This window comes from Pinus tabuliformis, chromosome 5_1 (genome assembly GCF_031772625.1).
Source record: "Pinus tabuliformis cultivar Carrire ecotype Pingquan chromosome 5_1, CPIR1, whole genome shotgun sequence".
Taxonomy (NCBI): domain Eukaryota; kingdom Viridiplantae; phylum Streptophyta; class Pinopsida; order Pinales; family Pinaceae; genus Pinus; species Pinus tabuliformis.
In genome coordinates, this window is record NC_142305.1 from 123,886,299 (window position 1) to 123,898,461 (window position 12,163).

Consider the following 12,163-nt stretch of genomic DNA (forward strand, 5'->3'; position numbering starts at 1 on the left):
GGTAGAACTCTCATCCTTGGAGCAAGGCCCAATAATAGCCAAACATCTTAATTATCAAAAATTGTAATTAAAGGGGATTCTAAAACTATTGTCCTAATGATAAAAAACTACAAAATGGATCCAATGCCCCCAAGGTCTCTAATAAATAGAGACTAATGGAAGACTTAATGAGAATCAAAGTCCTCTTAAAAGTAATAGTAGCCCCTATACTATCACATATACAAATAACTAGAAATAAGTTGGAAGAAAAACTAGCCAACAAAGGTTTGCACTATAAAGAAGATATGCTAGAAAAAAAATTGGCTTCATCCTCTTCTTGATGCATTAAGAACCATATGCAAAGAAACTGCATAAATGGACAAAGCTCCCCAATGTGGGTGCACATCTAGTGGAGCAACCTCCTTGCATTGACATGATGACCGTCTATTTAATATGGGTGGTGTTAGTTTCCTATATTCATAGTAGTTAGAAAACAAGTTTTGTCTTTCAATTTTATTTTGGCAAATGTACAGAGGTTTTGCTTTGATATTCTAGAGATCAATCCATTGATCTTATTATAGAATAAAGTTTTCATTATTCATTGTAATCATGTCAAAGTATGCCAAGGGTCATGAAAATAGTCATTGATGTCTTGAGAGGCTGAATTAGCTAGGTCTAGAGGTCAAGTTACATCAACAAATCATGAGTAAGATCATGTTGCCATGCCTTGTCATCATGAGCACAAATTTGTCAGTGTCTTCAGTTAGTTAAACTGTCATATCATGATTATTCATGACATCGACAATGGTACAATGGTCAAGAGGAAAATTGTTGCGCTTTTTCCAAGTGATGTATTTTGGTCCTTCAAGTTCAAAACTGTAATCGTTGCCATGAAAATCTACTCTTAGCCATTGTGTGAGGTTATTTGCATGTTTGCCTTCATCCAAGAGCTCCCATCTCTCCATTTCTTCCATCAGAATCTTAGTGTGTGGTCATTCTTGTTCGTTTTTCAAAGGAGGTAGGGGAGGTGCTACGCTTTTGCTGTGAGGAATAAATTTGAATAATGGAGGACTGTGGCTGGAGTAGAAGTATTATGATAGGTTTAAAATGTTTTGTAAGTCATCTTCTACCTTCAAGTACCTTCAAAAGTTCATAGGATGACAGGAAGCATAAGAACTTTAGGGTGCTATGTTTCTACCAAGGAATCAAATTTTGATGAGGAATCAAGGTTTTTGGCTCTTGTTTCAATTTAGGATGTTCTATGTGACTATTTGGATCAGCTCCAAATCATTTTTCTCAGTCAGAAGATCAATGTTGGGTCATTTCATGTGGATGGAGGTGCGTTGAGCAACTGTGCTATGCTTTTGCTGCTAGAAGAAGCTTTGGGGTTTGGTGGTTTGCATTTGGCCTAGGAGAATTCTCACAAGTTTAAAACACTGAATGGGGCATTCCATGCCATCCTAGTACCCTCAGCTTGTCATATGATGGTTGGAGATAATATAAGCTTGGAGCGTTGCACTACGCTTTCACATAGTCATTGTATTTTCGCCATATCGCTCAAAAATTGTACTTGTTTTCCATGAAATTTTTGTAGGAAATGTATAGAGGTAAGATGAATAAACCCACTTACTTTCAAGTCAAAAGTAATCACAGTTGCAAAGAAATGAGCCACCGTCATCTACAACCATTTTCAGATTTTCTCGAAATCCGTGAGTTGCATTTGGCTCAAACTTTTTGTGGGGAAGGGTTATGATGATATTAACTTCCTGTCAAAAAAAAGCTCAATCTGTCTTACCATTTAGGAGATATTAAAAACATATCATTCGCTACACTTCTGATGTTGTGTTTTTGCCTACAGATGAAATGTCAAAATTCAAGGTTTTATGTGCTAAATCTTCTAAAGGGGAACACATCCATATGCAAGTTCATTTTCTTGTGTGCAAGCCATAAATAAGCTCTAGATTTAACTAGAAGCACCTCAACCATTAAGCGTTGTGCTTTTGCATTGCATTTCTACATTTCTAGAGTTTTAGAAGTTTACATAGTGCCAGGCGCTGCGCTTCCAGATAGACTTTTGTTTAAGTGAGTTATCTCAGTCAAAACATGATGTAATTTGTTTTTTAGGTGTTATTAATTGTAATAAAATATTTTGAGACTCACAAGCTCGATTTGGGTCTGAGGAATTAATGTAAATGCTAAGAAAAGAATTGGTTTAAACAAATCCCTAGTTTTTAGCAATTAGTTTTACTTTCCTTGCAAAAGTTAGAAACAACAATCCAAATGAGGAATTCGATCCCTAGAGGTGGGAAATGACTCATTTGAGTCTATTTTATGATGTGAATGTAATGGAAAATGGGTTGGTTGGTCAGATTGGAGAGAGAGGGAATTTTTTATGTGATATCTTTTCTAAAATTTATGACAGTGAATGAAAGACAAAAGGTGATTTGCAGGGATTCCTATGTCAGATCTTGATGGTTTTGTGTTGCTTTGACGTTGTAAGTTTGTCTTATGTTCTTAGCATCTCTTAAATGTGTGTCTTAATGCTTGGAATAAATAGATGTTTAGCTTAGAATTCATCTAAAAGGTGATCTGACTTAGTTTTACCAGGTGATCAATGTTCTCTTCTTAAAACAACATTCATAATTTATCTATAGCTTGATACTCTTCATGTTGTTTCCATTATTTCTCACACTCACCCTCCTGCAATGAATTAATTCCATCACCAAGACTTCCTACCTTGCCCCTATGGAAAAACCCTTTCTCCTGGAAAAATAATCAATTTGACATGACTCCATGCCCAATGGATCTGTCTCCTTTCTTACGAGCAAACCTTTTAAAATCAGACCTTATTGAACATTACACCTAGCCTAATATCATATTCGTTGGGAAACTTAAGTGAGAGAGCCCACTCCAAAGCTATAAGGGCTAGATTCTAGCTTACAAGTGGTTTCGTGGCTACCTCTGGAATTTCTCTCCTTAACTTAGGGAAATTTAGAGAGTGCTGACATTCTGGAGTTGTTGCCAAGGAAATGAAAGTTCCATATTCTCCGAGAAACATCATCAAATTTTAAGGTATGATTGTTAATGGTGGACAACAGTAAGACACATGAAGGTTTTACCATTCACCTGGCGACTCCAAACAAATTTCAACTTGATCCAAAGAATCCAATGGCAGCAGGACCCAAAAACCATAGTTTTACAAGCAACTCTATTGGCCGAAAATGAATTCAATTGCAGGGTATGTGCCTGTGAATCATGCTCACATTCCTGGTGTTCCAAATTGAATGTCATGCATAGAGTGGCAGACTTATTTTCTGAGATTCAAAGATTGAGTAGGAGATGACGTTGCACTTCACTTAGTCAAATTTCACATGCATGTGTGTAAGCTAAATGTTGGTTTTCATGAAGATTGTCTCGTGAAGATATTCATGGTATCCTTGGAGGGAAATGCACAATCGTGGTATGAACAAATTTCAATTGCTAGTTTATATTGTTTAAATTATTTTCATACAATATTCTCTAAAAATTTTAAAGAATCTTATCCATCTTTATTGCTAGTTCAAAACTGCTATGGACATTTTGAGAGTTTCATTGAAAATTTGGAAAACTTGTATGAAGATAACGAGTTCATGGACGAGGAAATTTTAGAGGCCTTCCGTGACAATCCTTTTCAACATCAAGAAGAAATGTTAGACACTAGTTTCAATAACATTCAGGACAATAATTAGCATAATATAGTTTGTCCTTTGATTATAGATAAGAATTTTAATGTTTAAATTTACACTTTTGTCCTTCCAAATGATGATCAAATTCTACAGTCCTCAGAAGCTTTAAAGAATCAAAATAGTGATTTGGATAAGTCATCATATTTTGGAATTCTCCAATCTTTTCTTAAGTCACCTACTCAAGTAAACAATCATATTAGATTCAATGAAGAGTTGATACCTACATACAACAACTGTGATTTAGAGTTTAAAAGAAGATATCAAAAATAAAATGTTGTTCTAGGTCCTTTGGAAAACTAAAATGAGATTATTTTTTAATTCAAAAAGGAATGTTTTGATCTTTTCACTCATCAAGAAGAGGTTTATCAAAGGCATATTTCTGAAGTTGTATATGATAGTTTTTAGTCTGAAATACAAGAAGACAAAGAGGATGTACTTGTTCTTTTTTATTCCTTTGAAGATCAAGGTGATACATTTATTGAAGTACATGAAATATTGTGTTTAGATGATCCTCAAACACATACCATAGCTATTATTCGAGAATGTACAGAGCTTCTCCCTGAGATGCATGATAGGAGAGATGAACAATTGGCTCCTTTCTCATTCAAGGATGGTCTTAAGACTGTTGAATCAGAAACAAAGCAGCTAGTAACAAATCATGAAAAACAATCCTTACTCGATGACCCTTAAACAGATGAGTATTCTCTTCATGAGTTCGATGACGCTTTTGGAAGGTTATTGTAGTCATTAGAACAGAATAACATTGATGTATTTATGGATCATGAAGAGTTTTTTAGTGGGAAGTTTGAGATGCCATTTTCTAAGTTTATTTTTCTACCTAGAGAAGTTGAATGCAAGTTTTAGTCAAGTAGCAATTTTCTTGATCAATTTCATTGGAAATTTGTTATACTTGATATTGCATTCATTTTAGTAGGTTAAAGTTGTAATGAATATGGTGAAAATTCCATGTAATACAAGTTAAAAAACATGACCACAGATGAATGGGACACTTGTTCCAAGCTGAATATTAGGCAAGTCATCCTAGGGGGTGTTCATTTGGTTTTTTATGGCTAAGGAAATTGGCAAAGGCAATAGCTAAGGCTTTGGAAAGGAAAAAGGAAATTTTTGGCACATTTACTTATGAAAATAATGGAAAATAGGAGAAAAGTGAGGTGAAAGGTCATAGGTTGCATGTGAGGAGGAGAATGAAAAAAAATTAGAGGCCTCATCCATAAAAAGGCTTCTAAGGATCAGTTGGTAACCTTTTGTCAACTTATGTTTAGATATATTTCATTATTCTCTCTCTCTAATACTGTTGGAGAGTTTCTTGGAGCACTTTGGCATTAGAGCAAGAAAGGAGAAGAAGGCAAGAAGAAGCAAATATCAAGAAGGGAAAGGCAGGATCAAGTGGCAACTTCAAGATTCATTGCAGGTATCGACTTGCATGTGTATTTTTTTTGCTAGATTTTCCATGCATGGGATTGCATGTGTTTCTTTTCTACCATGGCATGGGTTTTTCCAGGTGTGGAAGTATTTTCAGCCTAGCCTTTCCATTTATTGATATCTTTGATGAGTTGGGTTCTCTCATTTGGTTTATGTGGGATAGTTGGATTGGATTTAAACCTAAGTGGGGTGGATCTCCGAATTAACAAACACATGGTGTAGTGGTCCCTGAAATAGATTGGTGATGCAGGAAGTCACTAGCCTAGTAACCCTTGAACCAGAATGTGGGTTGTAGTAAAGCCAGATTGTGTGCCTCAGTGGGCCTACGAATCCTTGCCAGTGAATGGCAGGATATATGATAAATCCAAGAGGTGGATTTTCTCTTTGTTGGCCCTAGTGATTCTGGGATGGAATTCACGGTAAACCCTGTAGAGAAATTCTCATTGTATATCCTAGTAGTCCCTAGATCGCACTATAGATGCACGATAAAGCCTAAGAGAATAGGAGGCACTCAAATTCCTCATGGTGTAGGTGGAGAACTCTGGTGCCATCCACATTGATTGTTGTTTTTGATGTGTTCTATGAGTCTGGCATTCATGCCTGGAATATGGCACAAGGGTGATTGAATGAAGAGAGACTTGGTTCAGCCAATCTATGGTCTAGTGGAATGTGGTAGTCCCGTCTTCTATTGGTTCATTGCATTGTTTAATGAGAAATTTATTCCATTAATTTCCATGTGTAAATTTATTGGTGTATATGTGGGTTTTGATGGCTGAAATTTTTATTATATTTTTGTTCCTATTGTGTTGATTATATGCACATTTTATGACAACATCTATGTTTGGCTCTTAACATTTTTTTCCTTGTATATGAATGAATAATGTGTCTATTAACTAATAGATGGATATGCATAAAATGACATAAGGGAAGAATAGCTTATAGCGATTCTAAGATAAGTATGAGATCCATACACTTAATTCTATTGTTTACACCTGTAGGTTACATGTTGATGATCTGTTTGACAAAATGTTTGTCATGGCTAGTAGGGGTTTGGTTAAGGTCTTGTTAAGTTTATTGCTTTTATTTCATTGTTTCCCTATACTTTACTTGATTCTGAGCTTTCATTGCATTATGGGCAGTGACCTTCGCTCTTGACCTAAAAAAGAGGCTTAAATCTTAGGGTCACTTGTAGAGAACTAGAAAGTTTAGTCCAAATCATTGGCATGTATGCCTAGGAGAGAAAATTTAGGTCTATGGTCACTCCCTTGCTCGTATAATGAGAGCGAATATGGCCTCATAGGTCCAGAACAACATTGGGACCCAAGGATAGGCTATTTGAGTGGCTCACTTATATCCTAAGGGTACTGTTGATAATGTTGGATGATTGTGTGTTATGTTTCGTCAATTTCACTTTCTTAAGGTTACCTAGGAGGTTGAATCTGGTCATAGTGGCCTCTCATCTCATGTTTAATCCGGTTGGCATGGTTACATGGGTGGATGTGGGAGGAGGGTGTTACAGAGTGGTAAAAGAGCATGGTTCAACTCTATGACTAGATGGGTTGAATGTGTTGATCATGCATGCATGTCAGTTGCATGTGTGTATCTTACACTTACATACTCGTTGCGCCAAAAATTTTGACGATGCTAGACCCGCCAACATTCAAGGGATCTCCCCAGTATGAAGTCCCAACTAGACCTCACACTGTTTGGTTAGGAGTCCCATCCGATACGATGGATCAGTTGCCATTATCTTAAAGATATGCCTTAGCTCTTGCTTGTCACCATGTGAGATTTTTCTTCTTAGTCTTCGAACAATGAGGTTCACGTGCCTGGTGAGGTCTTAATGTTACTTGTGTCAAGGTTGTTTCACCCCAGAGGGAGAGGGTGGATGTGAGTCTCCAGTTGAAAGGGAAGAGTCCCAACTCTATTAGAGACACACAACACAACAGGACATGCTTACCTTCCAATGGAGTATTCCACACAGATGCGGTAGTTACAAACACACAATGAGCGGATAGCACGTACAACACCCAGCATAGTAGTCCACTCGAGTGTGATAATCGTTATAACAAGGTTATGGGAATGGTTTTGTCTAGTGTCCAGCGAAGCAGCCAACACGGAAAGATAGTGTTAAAAAATTATACAACACATTTTCATAAACATATGTATTAGAACAACTAAAATATTTCAACTTTCTTAACACAAGTTAAAGCAACATGCATTACAAGTGTCCAAAGAATGGTCTTAAAAACAATTACAATACATGCGTGAAAATGTGCTGGCCTGTTAACAGGCTTATGAATTAAGCAAAAATTCCAAGACACATCGGTACACCATAAATCGCTAACCTCAGAAGTGGGGCATTGGAACCACTGCTCTCTCCTCAAAGAAAAGATTATAGACTCTCAAGGCTATGTGGGAGGAACCAAGGTGAAAATTCCATTGCATGTACAAATGAGGGGTACTTATAGCCAAGGGTAAAACTAGACCTTGTGATTGTTTGGCTTCCCTCATGACTGTTTGACTTACATAACTCTTCAACCTTACATGACTCTTCAAATTTACATGTGGGTTTCTTGGACTTCCACATTAAATTACATTGATTTACAATAGTATGGCCCGCAGTAGTGATCTGGTCGATATGACTCATGACACGACTTAACACGACAATGATGGTATGTTCATGTTGTTGCTAGTGTCCATGTCTAGTCACGATTCTGGTGAGTGATGAATATTCTCTTGGTGTATCATAGCTTCACCTCCACATAACAAGGTGTGCAGAGTCTTCGATGGTCTTGATGTTTTCTTGATGTTTGCACGTGCATGTTCCTCCTTCGCTTGTACTTTGACATGCTTCATGTGTTTGTCAATTTGTGAACAAATATCCTCACATGCATTCCTTGTTTGTCTGTTCGCAAACAAATATACTCTCATGCATTCCCTGTTCATCCGTTTGTGAAAAAATCTTCTTGCATGTGCTCTCCTTGCTCATCTCATTCGTCGTCCCATCATGTCTCATCCATGTACCTATAACTACAATCACTCATGACGAGACAATATCAAATCCAAAAATATCCTAGTCTACCATGATGCATTATCCTTCACTTTTGGATGCAAGCCACCGGGAGAGAGGACAAGGCTCTTAAAACTACACAAGGAATATTTCAAGTCGAGATGCGATCTCTAGGCACTGCTGGTGAAAATTGCACAGAGGTCACTAGGAGACTGGGATAGACAATCCAGATCAACAATGACTGTCTGTAGGATCTGGATCAGCTCGAGGGCAGATCTATGCAATTTTTTTAGGGAATTAATGTCGACAGTAGAGGGGTTGGCAGTGAAAACTACACAATTTCTCTGGGGAGGTGGCAGCAGGTTGCAGGAGGCTTGCTTGGAAAAATTGCGCATTTTTCTAGGGAGATGGAAATGGGCTACGAGATTTTGCTAGAAAAAACTACACAATTGTTGGGAGGTTAGCCTGTTGAACATCCTTGCACAGTTTCTAAGCTAAGCGAGATGTTGGGTAGCTAGGTGACTTCTCATGAAAAATGCGTATTTTTTTGGCTAAGCAGTCGGTCGGTTGACTAGCTAGAAAAACTGCGGAATTTTTTGAGGGAGATAGTGATGGAGACAAGGTTTCTATCTGGCATGTTTTCACAGTTTATTCAGTCAAAGGATCAGTCATGCTTTACAACTTCTGTGAAATTTTTTGGGGGAGTGAGTCCTAGGGTGTTATGAAACTAGCTCAAGAAAAGATAGAAAATATAGATCAACGCCTTAGAATTCAGCCTCTTCGAGGGGGCAACCTCCTTTACATTACATAAATGAACAATTCTTGGATGATACAAATGACAAAACCTCCTTTCTATATATAGGAGTCTAAGGAGTCAAAATATAATCCAGCCGACCTAACAATAATAATATAAAGCCACAAAAATAAAAATAGAGGGATTCTATGGGGCACAGTAATAACAATATGGGGGCAATAGGGGCACAATAATATTAATAAGGGGTATAACTACAATAGTAATGGGGTAATCACTAGTATTATAGGGACCCAACATGCCCCTCTCCTTCAAAAAAGTGTTGTCCTCAACGCTTGAGTAGTTCTGGATACTTCTGCATAAAATTCTCATCCTCCCATGTGGAATCTTCAGCGGATAAGTTCTTCCACTTGATAAGATACTCTGAAATTGATCGATTTCGTAGCTGTCGAGTTCTTGTTTCTGTGACTGCTTCCGGTTCCAATATAATTTTTCCTTCCTCGTCAAGTTCTGGCAATATTGTTTGAACTGGGAGCTTGTCGCCTATAACCTTCTTTAAACATGAAACATGGAAAATTGGGTGCAATCAAGAAGTTGCAGGAAGCTCCAATTTGTATGCCATAGTACCAATCTTTTGCAACACCTTGTACGGACCATAATACTTTGGTGATAATTTATTATCCTTCTTAGCTTTCTTGAGGGACATTTGCTTATATGGTTGTAGCCGTAGGAATACCCAATCACCTACATCAAAACTTCTTTCACTGCGATGTTGATCTGCCTGTTGTTTCATTCTATTCTGTGCCAAGACGAGGTTATCCTTTAAGAGTTGGAGGACTTGTTGTTGATGTTCGATGTGATGTTCCACTGCCTGAACCTTCGAATTTTCTCTTAAATATGATGTGATGGATGGTGGTTGATACCCATAAAGTGCCATAAATGGGGTCATTTTTGTTGCTTTATGGAAGGAAGTGTTATACCACCATTCAGCCAAAGGCAACCATTTGACCCATTGTGTCTATTTATAAAATACAAAGCAATGAAGATATCCTTCCAAACATTTGTTTACTATCTCAGTTTGCCCATCAGATTGAGGATGATAAGATGAGCTATGAGCTAACTGAGTACCAAGACAAGAAAATAATTCTGTCCAAAAATTTCTAGTGAAAATGGGATCTCTGTCACTTACAATAATCTTTGGGTTTCCATGTAGCTTTTGAATTGTTTCCATAAATGCAATAGAAATTGTACTAGCTTTAAATGGATGTGATAATGCACAAAAGTGTGCATACTTGGTAAGTCTGTCAACTACCACCATGATGACACTCTTTCCCTCAGACTTTGGTAAACCTGTGATAAAATCCATTGAAACCTCCTCCCAACGTTGGCTTGGAATGGATAAAGGTTGTAATAAACCTGGTGTCTTAATTGTTTCAGCTTTATTTTGTTGGCAAACCAAACATTCCGCCACAAACTTTTGAATATCTGATTTAAGGCCATCCCAAAAAAATTCCTTCTTAACCCTGTGGTAAGTTTTTAAAAATCCTGAGTGCCCTCCTAAGGGAGAAGTGTGCAATTCCATAAGAATCTTTTGTTTTAGCTGGGAATTCTTACAGAGGTATAAGCGATCTTTGTACCATAATGAATCATTTTTCCAGCTAAATGTATCAGACATACTAGAATCTTGTTGTAACTTTCGAATAAGTGCCCACACTTCTTCCTCATTCTTCCATTCCTCCCTTGCTTCGTTTATCCAATCTGGTTGGATAATAGAAATGGCGCACAACAATGCTTCCCCATCCTCATCCTTTCTTGAGAGTGCATCTGCCACCACATTTTGCTTCCCTTTTTTGTAGATGATTTCAAAGTCATAACCCAACATCTTTGTGACCCACTTTTGTTGCTCTTCAGAGGATAATCTTTGTTCTAAAAAGTATTTAAGGCTATCATGATCCGTTTTTACCTTGAAGTGTCTTCCCATTAGGTAGGGTCGCCATTTCTTAAGTGCATGGAGTATTGCCAACATTTCCTTCTCATAAATAGATTTGTGCAAAAAATTTCCCTTGATTGGACGACTTTCAAAAGCAACGGGTCTTTCATCTTGCATTAAAATAGAACCAATTCCATTTCCTGAAGCATCACATTCCACAATAAAGGTCTTTGTGAGGTCCGGTGTAGCTAAGACCGATGCTTGGCACATTGCCTCTTTAAGATGTTCGAATGCCTTTGTTGCTTCTGGGGTCCATGAAAATGCATCTTTATTCAATAATGTTGTTAGAGGTGCTGCTATTCTCCCATAATTCTTAACAAACTTGCGATAATACCCTGTCAACCCGAGAAATCCTCGCAGATGCTTTATGGATGTGGGAATTTTCCATTCCTTAATGGCTTTAATTTTGCTAGGGTCTACCTTAACTCCTTCATGAGATACAATATGACATATTCCACCTCTTGTACTCCAAAGAAACATTTGGATCGTTTTGCATATAACTGTTTCTCCTCCAATAGTTGTAACACCCTGTCAACATGTTCAACATGATCCTTCCAAGACTTGTTGTAGATTAGTATATCATCAAAAAATACTAACACAAATTTTCTAAGGAATGGTTTGAAAATTGAATTCATCAAACCTTGAAATGTTGAAGGTGCATTGGTAAGGCCAAAAGGCATGAACAAAAATTCATAATGACCCTCATGAGTTCTAAATGTTGTTTTTGGAATTTCTTCAATCTTCATTCTGATTTGATGATATCCCGAATGAAGATCCAACTTGGTGAAGTAAATTGATCCATGCAATTCATCCAGTAATTCATCAATGACAGGAATGGGAAACTTATCTTTAATAGTGAGCTTGTTGAGCTCCCTATAATCCGGACACATGCGCCATGATCCATCCTTCTTGTGCACCAATACTACTGGAGCAGAGAAAAAACTTTGACTTGGTTGAATTATACCAGCCTCTAGCATTTCTGCAACCATACGTTCAATTTCACTCTTTTGGGCATAGGGATATCTGTACGGCCTGATGTTTGGAGGAACACTTCCTGGAATCAGATGAATGGCATGATCATGATCACGAATAGGTGGGAGACATTTGGGAGTCTCAAATACCTTGGAATGATTGTCCAAGACTTTTTGGAGATCTGGAGAAATAGATGATTCCACTGTGGACACATCTAGTGAACATAATTGTGCAATTACACCTCTTTGTTCCTTTTTTAGAAGCTTTGTCATACCGTTAGAGCTGATTAT